Consider the following 17,850-nt stretch of genomic DNA (forward strand, 5'->3'; position numbering starts at 1 on the left):
ACAATGTCAGCAGTGACGTTGTTCCCTGGTTTATACTCATGAAGAGCATTCTAATCAAGCACAGTTGAAAAAGGAGTAGTTTGAAATTTTAATCTGGAATGAACTATAATCCAGAAATGGAGGGCACACTTGTCATCCAGATTTCATGCTGGAACACACAAGTTACTGATCTGGATCTTGAAGAACAGTGACCATGAAAAGCTTAAGCCCAGGGCTGGTGGCACACACCTTTAATCCTAAGAGAGAAAGCCAAGTTGATTTCTGAGTTCAAGGCCTGCCTGCTACAAAGCGTAGATTAGGTGAAGAAGAGCTTAAGTCAAGGCATGTGGTAAATGTTTTTAATTCCAGCATTCAAGAGACAGAGTCATGCAGATAGCTGAGTTCAAGGTCAATATACAAAGCAAGTTCCAGGACAGCAAAGCTTAGGCAGTGTGGGGTTGGAAAACTGAAAACTGGTGATAATGTAATAGAACAAGGAGGCCATGTTTCAACTACAGCAAGCAGTAGACCATGTAGGTCGGGCTTTAGAGCCCAGAATACAAGGGACTACTAATACAAGTGATGCTGGTTAGCTGGAGATAAGAATTAGCTGTGCTTAAGGAGAGACCAGCACCACTGAGGTGAAATATTTTTCTGGGAAGTTTTCTGAGATCACAAAGAAGCTGTGTTCTAGAACTATCCAAGGGTATGCAGGTTGATTTGTTAATGTGTAAGAATCATCAAGGTCGTACAATTTTTGAAGGTATGAAGGGGTCATGGAGAACAGCAGAGGCTTGGAACTGTGAGAGGCCCAGAGAAGGCCATTGGTAAAGGTGGAACCTTAGTTGCAGTTGACAGTGCAGGACTGAAGGTTTCATGCAAAGAATTTGAGGATTGTCACCATAAAAAGAGCCTATGTGAGGCTATTGGTAAAGCCTAGTTGCAGCAGAAGACCCTGGTGTACTAGATGTGCCAACACGGGATGTTTAACAAGGATTGCAGTAGTAGTGGAATTGAATCAACCAGAGCCTAGCCTGCTACTGAGAGCAGAACTGCAGATGTTATGAAAGCCCTCAGGAGGAGCCTGAGATCATATGTGGATTCCAGACACCAGAACAACACTCTTCAAAGTTGAAGTGGACTTGAAGACCCACAGATGTTAAAGATGTCATAGTTGTGCAATACCTGCTGAAGAAATCTCCTTACAGGGGTTAAAACCAGCATTGGAGAAAGAACTATATTGCAGTCAATAAAGATGAAAAAGAAGTGGAGATCCAAATACTGCTTTGACATCAGACATAGAAATGCAGATTTTGGAGTTTGCCCAGCTGGTTTCCTATCTTGCTTTGGGGATTACGGTTAACTGATTGTTTAATCTCAGAAAATACTCTGAACTTTGGACTTTTAACATTATTGAGACTGGTATAGACAATGGAGATTTTTCAGGTTAAACTAAATGTATTTTGCATTAGGCAATGCCTAGGTATGTCACCTATAGATTCATATGTTTGAACAAGCCTGTGGGGGGCAGTGAGTACAATGTGGTAGTTTGAATATGCTTGACCCAGGCAGTGGCACTATTAAGAGTTGTGGCCTTGTTAGGTAGGTGTGGCCTCATTAGAGGAAATGTGTCACTGTGGGAATGAGCATGAGACCATTCTCCTAATTACATGGGAACTAGTCTTCCCCTAGTGACCTTCAGATAAAGATGTAGAACTCTCAGCTACTCCTGCACCATGCTTGCCTGGACATTTCTATTCTTTTGTTTGATGATAGTAGACTGAACTCAATTAAATATTGTACTTGTATGGATTATCTTAGTTGTGGTAAAACCCTAAATAAGACAGCTGGGAAGAGGGAATGCAAACACTCTTAAATGTTGGTCCATACTGGTTGAGGATCTAGACTAGAATATGACAGAAGAACAGGGATTTACTGAAAGATTAAAGCATAAGAGAGACAGTGTTTGTTATCCAGTTCATGGAGCCAAATAAGAATCTGTTCAGGGGAAAACTGGGGAGAAGTTAAATCCTTGTGGTTAGTAGAAAGCTTAAAATTTGCTGAGCTCCATGGTGAGATGTGATCTTTATAATGGAGTTTGATGATGCAGGCTGGCATGGGAATAAATCTTGTGCAGTTTTCAAGCAATCAATTGGGAATGAGAGAATGATAGAGAGGGAGAATTAGTCTATTTGTGTAACTTGAAGACAAATGAAATGAGACTTGTGTGGACCAATGTTCCTAGGTAAAAGCTTGACAAAAAGCCAAATGCTGCATTAGTGACTATGTAGAATGCTCTAAAAAATGTTCAACAGTTCATGGAGGGCTTAAATGATAAACAACCACTGATAAAATAGGTTATATATGTACTATGGATGATTAATTACTCCTGATACTATGGCCTATGTAGTAATCCCTTGTTGGATACTATAATAAGGATAGAACATCTCCCCTATAGATTTGGCAGGTGGAGAAGCAGTATCTACCATGCTCTTGTTGATCTGGTTAGAAGTAATGAGCAATCTATAACAGGAGGTGTGACTGGCAATAAAGTAGTTTTTGTTCTTCCTTATCTCAGAATAATTCAAACAGTACAAATTCACCTTTCTGAGTCATTAATAGTTGTGGAGATTTTATCTATTTCTCTATCACATCTATCTCTCTATCTCTGTATCTATCTCTAGATTTTTATGTCATCTATATATCAGTATATCTTTTTGTATGTGTGTGTAACAAAATCTATGAACCAATTAAAAAAGCAGTGACTTTCTCTGAACTTGACAATGTGAAATTTTATTTTTATGATGAACAAAGTATCAAGATTGAGACATTTTTAAATAAAACTACATGATTTTATATTCTGTTTAAGTACAAATCAGGTAAAAAAAATTGAGAATGAGTTTCAGCAGGAAAAATGTGGGAAATGATTATCTGACAAGTGAGATTGTGTTGATGTAGAACCAGAGTAGTTGCAGAGCTCAGAAGAAGTTGAAGTATTAAAAGAAAATTTTGAAGTCACACGGAGATATATGTGTGACTCAAGGGACATGAGATCAGTCAGAGAATCTATTAGCATTCAGTCTTAGAACCTGAAGATCATCACAAAATTACCAATGCAGGTTGCATTGATAAATATTACAACAACAAATATAGCCTGAATATTGAGAAATACTGGGCCCATAAAAACATAGAGTCTGACAGTATTAATATCAAAAGTATAACAAACAACCTTGTTGTAGGTGTTATTTTAATAGTAAAACAGTTTATTCTATAAAGATGGGGGAAATATTATAAGACATTAGGAAATGTTTATACAGACTACAAAAGGTCTTTTCTTGACACGTTCAGGAGTGTACATTTTATACCTTGGACAAAGACCACCTGTATAGACTCTAGTTAGTTGACAGCACAAAACTTAAAGAAGCTTGTAATCTTAAATAATAAATATCATAAAACACAGAAAGTGATTTTATCTGTAGGACTATTAATCATTTGCATTAATTTAATTATATTTAAGGAGAAAGTATATGTAAGCAGGGAAATGTTGAAATATAAAATTTAGAGCTAGAGAGTATATACTATGAATACAACTATTGTATTTCATGTTTTACAAGTACAAATTGAATGACTGATATATAGAATTATTTTATGCTTTCATGAATACACAGAAAATCAATATCATTATATGCATAAATAGATGTTTATTTCAAAGGAATATATATATACATATATATATTCAAGTTTCGTCATTGAATGTTAACTTTTAATAATAATTTTAAAAAATGCCAAAAAAGAAGTCCCTAAAGTTCTCAGTAGGTTTTAGGAAGTTGTCTTGTAAAGCAGGTACAGAGAAAACATTATAACTTTTGATGTTCTATAAAAGAAAAATATATTTTCAATTAAAAAATATTTTTGTTGTCTTGCACGGAAAGGTAAATTACATCCTAAATCTTACAACCTCAGAGAGTTACACCAACTGACCTAGTATTGTAGCAGATACAATTCAGATGAATCATACTGGTAAATAGGAGTTCTTGATCTAGTAATTTACATAAACCTTTTATTACCTCATATAAATTAAAGGTCACTAGTTTTGGAAGAAGATAAAATGAACTCTCATAAAGCAAGAATCATTAGTGATGACATGGATTGAGTAAGAAGTAGGCAACCCAAAGATAATACCACTGAAGACTGACAAACACTACTGTAGACTAGAGAAAAGAAAAAAATCCTTTCTTCCCAAAATCTGAGAGGGAATACGGCTTTGCCAAAATCTTGATTTTGAAACTCTTCCATCTAGAGTTATAACAGTATAATTATTACTTAAAAATCATCTGTTTTGTAGCACATTATAATAGCAGACTTAGGAATGGTATAGTTAACTGTCGTGCTAGTTTAGCTAATCTACAATTCAAAGGAACAAAAATAACTCAGTCTTGTGTTTTCCATTGAGTGTATCTCCAGAGTCTAATTTAATTGCAAGCATAGTCTCCTTTCCTGTCTGTAAGTTTGAATCTATCCTTAAATGTGATTTTCAGTGGACATGGAACAATAAAGTAGGAATCAACAACAAGCAGACACATATCTTCTGTTTTTCTGAGACTCTATTACAGCTTTCTGACTTCTTTCTTATGCCAGAAGGGAGATGAGCACATTTCAAACATTTTTAAATCAAACTGACAGTGCTGGAGTGAAGACTGCATTCTACATATCTGATTTATAATCTGCAAAGCATGGTTATACAGTTCTTTGAAACATGGGATGTTTTCAAGATTTACTGATCAAAACATAAAGCAATTGCAGTCACATTCAAGATGAGAACTGTCTCTGTGACAAATCAAATGATTCCTACTTTATAGACATTCAAAGACTTCCCACCAAGCTCTTTCTTTATTTCCCTTACAAGGTCAAAGATAACTTATCCAAGACAAATATGTATACATAAGCTTTGAAATTTTTACTGCAATTATATTTTTGCTAACACTACTCTGTGATCACTTTGTTTCCTCTAGTAAAGACCAAGAGGAAAAAAGAGTAGTGCATCCTTAAACTTCTTTTGAAATATTGTGAGGAGAGGTCTGATCTTTTGATCTGGGTATTGAGTTAAAGTGGGTATTTATCTTTAGCTGTGTTTCTGTGAATTTCTCCTTTTTTACTATTTGTCCTCTCTGTGTTTGTCTCCTGTCTTTTTTCTTTCCCTCTTATGGTATATTTATTTCTCATTTCAGATTTCTAATGTTCTCATAGTGATATATTTCTAACATATCTTCCAGCATTTTTGGCATTCAAGATATTATACTAATCTGTTCAGCTAAATAGTAAAGTTTACTTTTTATTTTCCAATATTCTAAAAATACATTTATCAACTTTATCTCATGCTAAAACATGAGACATACAAAATAATATGTCACATTTCAATATTTCTTATAAAGCTGTTTTTTGTTGCTTAAATATGTAGTCATTGTGCGCCAAATACCATTCAGGAAATCAGGTAAACATCAGAATTGTTACACCATTGTTTTCTCTCCAAAGAGGCATGCTTTTAATTTTTTTAATTTACTATACAGTTTTATACAATTAAATGGCACATATGTATGTATATACATATACACATGTATATGTATGTGTGTATGTGTATGTGCCTCTGTGTGTGTGTGTGTGTGTGTGAAAATTAAAATGTAAAAATCTTCAGTGTATATGGGAGACATTTTCAAGATGCAAACAAAAATGAACCTCCATGAATAGTCAACTAATATAATAAACAGATCTGGGGAATAGAGAATGTCTGGGGAATTTGTTTGGAAATTATATACATATATGATAATAATAATGGAAATAATTCCTAGCTGTGTATTTTCTACCAAAGATAAAGATACACATTTTTCTTTTGAAATTTTGTGAGGCCCTTATTCCAGAGGTATATGTAGAAATACTGAGACATGACAGGAGACACAGAAAAATGGCTAAGGGATTCAGCAGATAGGCAGAGAACAAAAAATCTAGGAGGGCCATATCTATATCCTAAATTATTAAAAGATATATTTGTAAAATCCCCACTGTGTCTTAAGGGCAGGTTTCCAGCTACAATGTATTTTGCTTTTCAAGGTTGCTAAGAGGTATACCAATAAAGGTACTAGCTCAGTAGTTCTCAAATACCCTAATGCTATGGCCCTTTAATACAGTTGCTCAGTTTCTCATAACCCCCAACCTCAAAATTAGTTTCATCACTGCTTCATAACTGTAATTTTGCTACTCTGTGAATCACAATGTGAATATCTGTGTTTTCTGAGGGTCTTAGGTGACTCCTGTTAAAGGGTCTTTTGACCCACAGAGGGGCTGGTATCCACCAGTTCAGAACTGTATTCCTAGCTGAACAATAGCCCAGATTCAGGATGTCTGGAATCTCAGTTGACATTATGCCAATATACTGATACCCGCAGTGAGATTCAACTGTACTCAGTAGAGACAGTAGGCTTCCAGAGTTGAGTAGTGTCACCAGCCATGGAAAGTAGTAAAGACGAAAACTACTTTATCTTGTTTCTGAAGACTCCCCTTCTACCTATCGGTGCTTACTGAGTACTTTGAAGTTGTAGTAAACTTTAAAGTGTTGAAGAGCAGAATGGTCTTTTAAAAAAGGAAGCCTTTGAGGATGATTCTGTGAACTGTCCCCAGCACTTTGAAGTAAGTTGTGTCCTTGTGACTACTAGGGCTGATGAAATGTTAGTGAAAATCATCTGTGAAACTTTAAAGTTAGATCTTGGAACTGTTCATGCTGGACTCAAACTGTCTCATGACCTCATGGCCTGATATAAGAGACTTTGATTTTCATATGATGCAGTTATACAACTGTGGCCTGAGTGATCATATGTCCAAGCCACTCTGAAAAACTATTTCTCCTTACTTCTATTCAATATGCAGAAGTTGTGTGGAAAAATAATAATTTTAGAAGTGATCATGATTCCAATAGGGAGTAGAGGGCTTACAGAGTGTTGGATAAAGAAGGAATGGATGGTGATTTTGTAGATATTCCTATGTATGAAATTCAAAACTATTATTTTGAAAGATCTAGCAACCATAATTCTCCCTCTTCACTGGTTCAGTTGTCTCTAGGCTTATTATCAAATGAACTCTTTTAAATATCTAGAAAATGTTGAAAATATACATTGCAATAAAACCTAGTTCTTACAGCAATAGCAATATTTAACTCTAATACTGAAGTTTCATTTAGCAAATATGAAATTCTCAATAAAATATTATTTTTTCTTTTCTTCTATTTTCAGACCATCTCCAAATTTAGATGGCTAAATAACAATAATTAACTTCATTCATATTACGACCTGTCAATGTGTTTAGGCCACTTTCATGGTTATAAGACAGTTCAATGTATTTTGTGTAGTTACCTTGTCAACAGATAGTTGATGTATTACCCAGTATTTGTCTGTCTCTGTTCTTGGACAGCTGGGCTAACTAAATTCTTATTCCAAGTATTATCTGGTTCTATAAGAGATGGCTCATGAATCTGAATGCAGGGCAGTTTTCAACCATCTTTGGTTGTATGAATCCATTTGTCTTAGTCAGGGTTTCTTTTTTTTTTTTTTTGTTCTTTTTTTTTTTTTCGGAGCTGGGGACCGAACCCAGGGCCTTGTGCTTCCTAGGCAAGCGCTCTACCACTGAGCTAAATCCCCAACCCCTTAGTCAGGGTTTCTATTCCTGGACAAACATCATGACCAAGAAGCAAGCTGGGGAGGGAAGGGTTTATTCAGCTTATACTTCCACATTGCTGTTCATCACCAAAGGAAGTCAGGACTGGAACTCAAGCAGGTCAGGAAGCAGGAGCTGATGCAGAGGCCATGGAGGGATGTTACTTACTGACCTGTTTCCCCCGGCTTGCTGAGCTTACTCTCTTACAGACCCCAAACCACCTGCCCAGGGATGGCACAACCCACAATGGACTGAGTCCTCCCAGTTTGATCACTAGTTGAGAGAATGCCTTCCAGCTGGGTCTCATGGAGGCATTTCCTCAATTGAGGCTCCTTTCTCTGTGACAGCTCAGGCTTGTGTCAAGTTGACACACAAAACTAGACAGTACAATTGACCCCTTGTCAACTCGACAGACAAACTCATCACTAAAAAGCCTCAGTCCTGACTTTATTATCCATCCCAAAGATCTAAATAACTTTACGAGTCCCAGTCTTTACATTTAAAAGTTTAATCCCTTAAAAATATCCAATATCTTTTAAAATCAAGTTCTTTTTAAAATTCAAATTCTCTTAACTGTGGACTACAATAAAGTACTTTCTTCAAGGGTGGAAAATATCAGGGCAAAGTAACACTCAAAAGCAAAATCAGACTCCAACTATTCAATGTCTGGGATCCACTCATAATTTTCTAAGCTCCTTAAAGGGTTTGGGTCACTTCTCCAGCTCTGTTCTTTGTAGCACACATCTTGTCTTCTAGGCTCCAGATGCCTGTTTTCCACTGCTGATGCTGATGCTCTTGGTGGTCATCTCATGGTACTGGCATCTTCAAAATGCTGCTGTCTTCTGCTACAACTTGGCTTTACCAATAGCCTCTCACAGGCTCTCTTCAAGTTGCCAAGCCTCAAATCCTTTGCCTGAACCCACAGTCCTGGGCCAACAATTGCAACTGAGACTGCATCTTCACCAATGTCCTTCCATGGCCTCTCATAGTATCCAGCCTCAGCTTCTCTTCATGACCCCTTCATGCCTTAAAAACCGGTACCACCTGGATGACCCTCACATATTACCAAGTGCAGCTACAGCATGAGGTACAACCTTGACTTTCTCTGGAACACAGCCTGTCTGTGCTCTCAAAAAACACTTCCCAGAAGATTTCCCATCCATGATGCTGGTCTCTTCTTCTTCTTTTCTTCTTCTTCTTCTTCTTCTTCTTCTTCTTCTTCTTCTTCTTCTTCTTCTTCTTCTTCTTCTTCTTCTTCTTCTTCTTCTTCTTCTTCTTCTTAGATTTATTTATTTATTATGTTTACAGTATTTTGCCTGCATGTACAACCACAGGCCAGAAGAGGACATCAGATCTCATTATAGATGGTTGTGAGCCACCATGTGGTTGCTGGGAATTGAACTTAGGACCTCTGGAAGAGCAGACAGTGCTCTTAACCCCTGAGCCATCTCTCCAGCCCAGATGCTGGTCTCTTCTTAATCATGACTAATTTCTTAGCTCTAGCTGACCAGTATCAGTAGTCCCAGTAATGCAAAGCTTTGCTTTCATAGTTCTAACACTTTGTTAATCACAGCTGATTCTTCAGCCCCAGGTAACCAAAACCACAGAATTGTTCCAGTCAAAATAGCAACACCTTGACAATTCATTCCTCCATCTTCTGCACTGTTCTCAACATTATCTTCCAAGCTCTTACAGAGCATCCCACAGAGTTCTTAACATCCCAGTGGCTCTTAAAGTTCCAAAGTCCTTCCACAGCCCTCCCCAAATCATTATCAGATTGTCACTCCTGGTACCAATTTGTTTAAGTCAGGGTGTCTATTCCTTCACAAACATCATGACCAAGAAACAAGTTGGGGAGGAAAGAACTTTTTCAGCTTACACTACCATGTTGCTGTTTATCACAAAACAAAGTCAGGGCTGGAACTCAAGCAAGCCAGTAAGTAACATCCCTCTATGGTCCCTGCATCAGTTCCTGCTTTCTGACATGCTAAGACAGTCTTCCAGCCTCAAGTTCAGTCATTATTAAACAATATTCAAGGGATTCATCATCATTTACTTTTTAATTGAAAAATAGTCTTTTATCTTACAATGAATCTTTAACATAGTTACTCATTCCTCCAATTGTTCTCTTTATTACCACAAGTCCCCTTAACTCCAGATCTACGTTCTCTATGTCTCCCACTTGAACAGTCTTCTAAGAGATAACAATCAGTCATGAATACATATAAAATGAATACATATAATATGAATAATATAAATAATGAATATGTATTAAGACAAACAAAATACTTTCATGTCTAAATTGGACAACACAACCCAAAAGGAGAAAACTAGTACCAAGAGCAGTCAGAAGAGTCAGAGACTCATTAGTTTTCAAAATCAGCAGTATCAAAAATATACGAAACTTGTAATTATAATGTATAATTATTAAATATTTAATATATGTATAATTATATTATATTTTGACATTGCTTATTATTTATTATATATCACAATCATATATCATATACCATACATCATATTTTAGGTCATATTTTATAATTTATGTCATGTGTTACATGATGTATGTTGTATGTTATATGTTATATATTAAACTGTAGAAGAATAATTAATATGTAATATAGGACTATACAGTATAATTATAAATTATATATTAAAATATTATATATTATACATTACATAATATATGAGTAAAATTATATAGTATAGTATAATTGTAACATCAAATATTATATATTATATATTAATTATATATAACACAGGTAATATATATTGAATATATGTTATAATTGCATATTATAAAATATATTATATATAATATGATTATAATATGTAATAATTATATCTTAGTAGGAGGAGCAAGTCTAGACCCATTTAGGCCATGTGCTTACTATTTCAACTCTATGACCTCATCTTGCTTAGGTGATTCAGAGTTCCCTGTTTTCTTGATATTTTAAGTCACCTTTAGTTCTTTCATTCTTTCTAGTTCTTCTTTTTCAGGATTCACTGAATACTGGAGAGATTTGATGGAGACTTCTAACTTTTATTTTGTCACCACTGTTTCTGGATATAAGTCTGTGCATCACTTACCACAGTTTCTTTGTTCATTCTTCTTTGAGGTGCATCTAAGTTTTTTCAGTTTCTGACTATTATGAATAAAGCTACAATGAATATCACTAAGCAAGTGCCCTTGTGAAGAATGAAATATGCTTTGGGCTTATGGCCAACAGTGTCATTGCTCAGTGTTGATTTATTTTGATTACCATTATAAAGCCACAGTTTGCCTAATAATCAAACCAGGTAAAAGAAATATTAAAGAACGAGATTACAGATCAATTTCCCTTATGAGAATATATATAGAAGTATTCAGTAAAACATTTTTAAATTGAATTCAAGAAAAAATTAAAAAGATCATCTGTCGTGATTGGTAGACTTCATATGGAGGCACAAGCAGCCTTTAATATAAGAAAATCAGTAAATAAAATCAACCATATAAACAAACTGAAAGAAAAACACAATTATCATCTCATTAAAAGCATAAATAGCACTTTACAATGGTCAACATCTGTTCATGAAAAATACGGGAGACATTAGAGAAATAATTGATGAATCTATAAATAATAGTGACAGTTTACAGTAAGTCTATAGTCAACATCAATTTCTTTTTTTGGTTCTTTTTTTTTTTTTTTCGGAGCTGGGGACCGAACTCAGGGCCTTGCGCTTCCTAGGTAAGCGCTCTACCACTGACCTAAATCCCCAGCCCAGTCAACATCAATTTTAATGGAAAATAACTCAAAAAGTTTTTACTAAATTCAGGCACAAGACAAGGTTAGCCACTCTCTTTATATCTACTCAATATAGTACTTCAAGGTTTCTCTAGGGGATCAAGACAGGTAAAGGAGTTCCAGGAGATCCAAATTGGAAAGAAAAAAGTCAAACTATCATTTGCAGAGATTATGATAGTATATTAAATAACCCTAAAGCTTCTACCAAGGAACTTTATGGCTGAAAACACTTTCGGCAAACTGACTTGATACAAAAATATACTCAAAAAGAAAAATTAGTGTCCCTGCTGTATACCAGTAACAAGTGGACTGAGATAGAAATCAGGGAAATAACACCTTTCAAAAAAACCTTAAATAATATAAAGTGACTTGGATATCTAACCACACAAATCAAAGATTTGTACGGTAAAAGCTTCAAGTCTTTGAGGAAGAAATCTGAAGAAGCTATCAGAAAATGGAAAGCATTCCCATGCTAAAAGATTGATAGGATTAATATAGTAAAAATGGCCATCTTACCAAAGGCAATACACAGACTATGTAATCACCATCAAAATTCCAACACACTCCTTTACAGACCCAGAAACGATAATTTTCAACTTCATAAGCATAAATAAACAAATTAAATTAGGATGGCTAAAAAATTAAAAAAATAAAAACAGACATGTTAATCAATGGAAACAAATTGAAGACCCAGACATGAATTCATGCTCTCATAGACACCTATTTACCTGCTTTTTTGTTTTTGTTTTTGTTTGTTTATAAAGAAGATGGAGTTCATATTGAGGAGAAAGGGGAACATCTTCAACAAAAATGCTAAAGAAACTAGATGTCTGCATGTAAATGCAAATAGATATATATTTATCATTATGCCTATAACTCAAGCTTATGTTTACTTAACAAAAACTCAATTATAACCAGATACACTGAATCTGATAAAATTGAAAGAATGAAATAGCCTTGAACACACTCACTCATGAAATGGCTTTTTGAGCAGAATGCCATAACACAGGCATTAAGATCAATTATTAATAAATGAGATCTCATGAAATGGAAAAACTTTTGTAAGGCAAAAGACACCAACAATATAGACCAACGAGGCTGCTGCAAAATATGTAAAAATTTCTTACCAATTCCACATAGAACAGAGAACTAATATTCAAAATATATAAACAATCAAAAAACTAGATATCATAAAAAGCAAATATTTCAATGAAAATGAAAAACAAGTATAAACTTCAAATTTTCAATACATGAACAATAATATTATATCCATTTTATGTTCTAAAAAGTTTGAACACATTTCTCAGGGTTTTTCAGCCATTTAAATCACCTATTTTGAGTATTCTCTGGTTAGATTTCTACCCCATTTTTAATTTAGTTTAATCTGTACCCTAAATCTAAATTTTAATAGGAATATTTATTTTCTTGAAATCTAGGACTTTTGTCTATTGATATGCTTTGAATATGAGCACTATATTGAATGTACATTTGTCAAAAAAAAATCTCTCACATACTGTGCGTGGACTGATACTTTGTTCTTTTGACAGTATCCTTTGCCATGGGAAGCTTTTCAGTTTCATGGGGTTAAATTTATTAGTTGTTCTTTTAAGTGTCTGTGCTATTGGTATTCTTTTAGAAAGTCTTTTCCTCTTTCAATAAGATCAAAGTTATTCACTACATTTTCTTCTATCTGGTTCAGTGTATCTGGCCAGGTGTTTAGGTCTTTGATCCACTTGGAATTGAGTTTGAGAAGGGTGAAAGTATGCATCTGTTTACATTCTTCAATATGTAGCTATTCAGTTTGACCAGCCTTATTTGTTGTAGATCGAGTCTTTTCTCCAGTTTGTGACTCAGGCTTCTTTACAATAATCGGGTCTCCATAGGTGTATAGGTTTATGTCCATGTCTGTAATGTGATTCCAGTGATTAGTGTATCAGTTTCTTATACCAATTTCATGCTGGACTTTGTTTTCTATAAGTTATAATGTTGATGTTTTATGAAAAGAACCATAATGCAATGCTTAAGCATACCAAAGTTTCTCACAGATCTTCTAAAAGATGGCTGTTTTCTAACATCAACAATTGATAAGTAGGACCTCATGAAACTGAAAGGCATCTTTAACCAAAGGACACTGTTGAGAATACAAAGCAGCAGCCTACAGATTGGGAAAGAATCCTCAACAACTCTTCAGCAGACAGAGGGTTAATATCCAAAATTTACAAACACCCCAAGAAGTTAGGGACCAACAACCCAAATGAATAGAGCTAAAATTATCATCCTGAGTGAGGTAACCCAGACCCAACAGGACATACATGGAATGTACTCAGCAATCAGTGGATATTAGCGCAAAACTCAGAGTACCCACAATACAACTCAAAGACCATATGAAGATTAACAACAAGGAAAGCCTAAGTAGATGCTTCAAAACCACTTAAAAGGAGGAACAAGGGGCTGGAGAGATGGCTCAGCGGTTAAGAGCTCTGACTGCTCTTCCAGAGGTCCTGAGTTCAATTCTCAGCAACCACATGGTGGCTTACAACCATCTGTGCGGGGATCTGATGCCCTCTTCTGGGGTGTCTGAAGACAGTGACGGTGTACTCATATACATTAAAAATAATCTTTAAAAAAAGGAGGAACAAAATAATCACAGGTTGTAGGGGGAGGGAGGGAGGCAGGGAGGGAGGGAGGGAGGGAGGAATCTGGGTGAGAGATGGGAGGAGGGAGAAAAAAAAGGGGGCAGTATCAAGTATGGTAAAAGAGAAAAGTCCAGAGGGCCAGGTGAACAAATAGAAATAAGTAGCAGTGGGGGATGGGGAACTTGGGGAACCACTAGAAACTCCCAGGTGCCATGGATGTGAGAGGCTCCCAGGACCCATTGGGAATGACATTAGCAAATATACCCAACAGCAGGGAGATAGAACCTTTACAGACAATCTCTTGTTGGTAGACATGGCCTGAATGGAGGGATAGGGCCACGTACCCCTCTAAATTTTTTATTACCCAGAATTATCTACATCTAAAAGAAAAGCAGGGGCAACAATTGAGCAGAATCTGAAGGAAAAGTCATCCAAAGACCACCCCACTATGCTATCCATTCCATCAACAGACTCCAAACCCCTACACTAGTACTGATGCCAAGATATGTCTACAGACAAGTATGGTTTGCTTGCTCCCTGAGACAGGTGCAGATACTTACAGCTGACCATTGGAATATGTCCAGAGACCCCAATGGAAGAGTTAGGAAAAAAGCTAAAGGAGCTGAAGGGGTTTGCAACCACACAGGAAGAACTAGAGTATCAATTAACTGGACTGCTCAGAGCTTTCATGGACTAAACCACCAAACAATGAGTACGTAGGGACAGTTGATGGCTCCTGCTACATATGTGGCAGAGGACTGTCTCACCTGATATCATTGCAAGGGGAGGCACTTGGTCCTGTGGAAGTAAGATGCTCCAGAGAAAGGGGAAGATAGAGGGGTGAAGTGTGATTTTGTGGGAGGGGAGGGGAGAAACCTTTTAGTGGCAAAAACGATGGAGATGAGGAGGGGGCCTTTTGGGGGGGAGACTAGGATGGGATTAACATTTGAAAAGTAAACTAATGAAATGATAGATAAATTAAAAATGTATAAAAGGTGGAGGAACATAGCTAAACAGAGAATTCTCAACACAAGGCTATCAAGTGGTCAAGAAGCACTTAAAGAAATGTTCAAAGTACTCAGTTATCATGGAATTGCAAATTCAACCAGCTCTATGATTCCATCTTGCACCCATCATAATGGTGAAGAACAAAAACTGAAGTGACAGCACAGCTTGTTGAAGATGGGAACCAAGAAGAACACTCCTTAATTGCTAGTGGGAATGCAAATTTATGCAGTCAGTTTGGAAATTAATTTGGCAGTTTCTCAGAAAACTTTGAATAATTCCCTCTTAAGGCAAAGATATACTACTCCTGGACATAAACCCAAAAGACTGTCCAACATCCCACAAAGACACTTGCTTAACTATTAGTATAGCAGCTTTATTCATAATAGCCTGACCTAGGTTTTCCTATATTCAAAAATGGATATATAACATGTAATATATCTATACCACAGAATACTATTCAGTTGTAAAAAGAAGACAACATGATTTTTGCAGAAAAATGGTTGCAACTTGAGAATACAATCCTGAGTGAGGCAATCCAGTTCATAAATGACATACACGGTATGTATACAATGATTAGTGCTAATTAGCCTTAAAATACAGGGTACCCATGCTACACTCCACAGACTCAAAGAAGCTAAAAAGGAAGGAAGGCACAGGAAAGGATGTTTGAATCTCACTTAGAATGGAGAATAAAAAAGTAATAGGAGAAAGATGGAGGACTAAATTGGGTGAGAGAAGGGATGGAGATGGAAATGGGGGGGGGTTGATCAAATGTGGGGGGAGAGAGAGAGAAGAGAGGGCAAAAGGGCCATGGGAAATAATGGAAATCTGCAACTGACTGGGGTAGGGAGTTGGAGGGAGTTTGTCAAGAATGTGACAAAGACCTGGGATAGGGACATATTCCAAGAATTAATGGGGGTGTGCTGTGATTCAAAACACTGGGCATTAGGAATCTGAAGTAGCCACCTCATGTAGTCTGGAGTCCCAGTGGACACCGACTCACCCCCAAAATTTTCAAACCAAAATTTATCCCATCTATAAGAAATGATGGCAAGGGGATAGAGCAGAGAGTGAAGGAATGGGCCAACCACTAACTGATCCAACTTGAGACCCATGGCATAGTCAAGAACCAATCCTGGATTCTATGACACTCTGTTTTGCTTGCATACAAGAGTCTAGCATATCTGTCCTCTGAGAGGTTCTACCCACCATCTGACTCAGAGTGATGTGGAGACACACATCCAAGCAGTAAGTGGTGTTGAGTACTCTTCTAGGAGTGTTAGGAGAAGAATTGCAAGTTCCAAAAAAGATAAGAACTCCACAGAAGATGAACAGAGTCAAATAATCTGGACTCTTGGGACTTTCAGAGACTGAACACCAACCAAAGAGGAAATACCAGTTAGACCTAGCCTCCTAGATATTCTTACTTCATATATAGCAGATGTAGAGTTTGGTATTCATGTAAGTCTCGAACAAGTGGAACTAGGGCTATCTGAAAAGCAGTTGCCTGTCTGTGACATGTGATTTACTAGCTGGGCTGACTTGGCTAGTCTTAGTGGATGAGAATGTGTATAGCACTGTAGAGACTTGATGTCCTATGGTGGGGAGCTACTACAGAGGCCTCTACCCTATCAAATGAGAAGGTGAAGGGAGAGAGGAAAGGATTACAGAGTGGGTTAATGGGAGGAGAAACAGTGAAGGGAATGTAAAGGGAATGCATAAAATTTAAAAATAATTAAATTAAACACCATTCCACTACCACCAAAAAAACTTAGAATTTGTTTTCTCTGTTAGCTTGCAGGAAAATCTGGAACCAAGAGAGCATACTGCTTGTAATATGCTCTACTGCTCTGTCAAACAGATGGAAGCAGAGTGGCATAGAGGTGAAAAGACTAGAGCATAAAATATCCATACTGCTGTCATTAACATAAAATGTCAATTTCCACTCCCAATTATTCAAACAACTATGCATGGCTTCTCCTGAAATTACTACTCAAGGCTTGATGCTATCTTTGTTAGATTTCTTTCTCTCTATCTTTCTTTCTTTTTTTAAATTAATGGAACCTGAACACCTTCCTACTCCAGGATTACTTGGTCAGGGAAGAAATAAAGAAAATAAAAGACCTCCTTCAATTTCAATGAAAATGAAGGCACAGCATACCCAAACTTATGGGACACACACACACACACAAAAAAAGAGCTAAGAGGAAACTTCATAGCATTGTCTTCATAAAGAAATTGGAAACATTTTATACTAACAATTTAAATGTATACCTGTAAGTTCTAGAAATGAAAAAGAAGCAAAGACACAAAAGAGTAGTAGACAGTAGAAAATAATCAAACTCAGGGCTGAAATCCATCAGTTGGAAACAAAAAGAATAATATAAATAATCAAACAACAACAAAGGCAACCACAATGACAATGATGACAACAACAACAACAGCAGCAGCAGCAACAATGACGGCCAACTAAAATAATCAAGCAGTGTTTCTTTCTGGAGAAAATCAACATGATTGTTAAACCCTGAGGCAAGATAACTAGAAGGTTCAGAGATTGTATAGAAAATAACAAAATCATCAAATGAAAAGGGAGACGTAACAGACACTGAGGACAGTCAAAGAATCATTATTAGGTCTTACCTCAAAGCCTAGCCTGCACTCCATCAAATTGGAAAAGCTAAATTAAATGGACCATTTTCTAGACAGATATTACTTACCAAAGTTAAATCAAAATCATTTAA

This window comes from Rattus norvegicus, chromosome 2 (genome assembly GCF_036323735.1).
Source record: "Rattus norvegicus strain BN/NHsdMcwi chromosome 2, GRCr8, whole genome shotgun sequence".
NCBI lineage: Eukaryota > Metazoa > Chordata > Mammalia > Rodentia > Muridae > Rattus > Rattus norvegicus.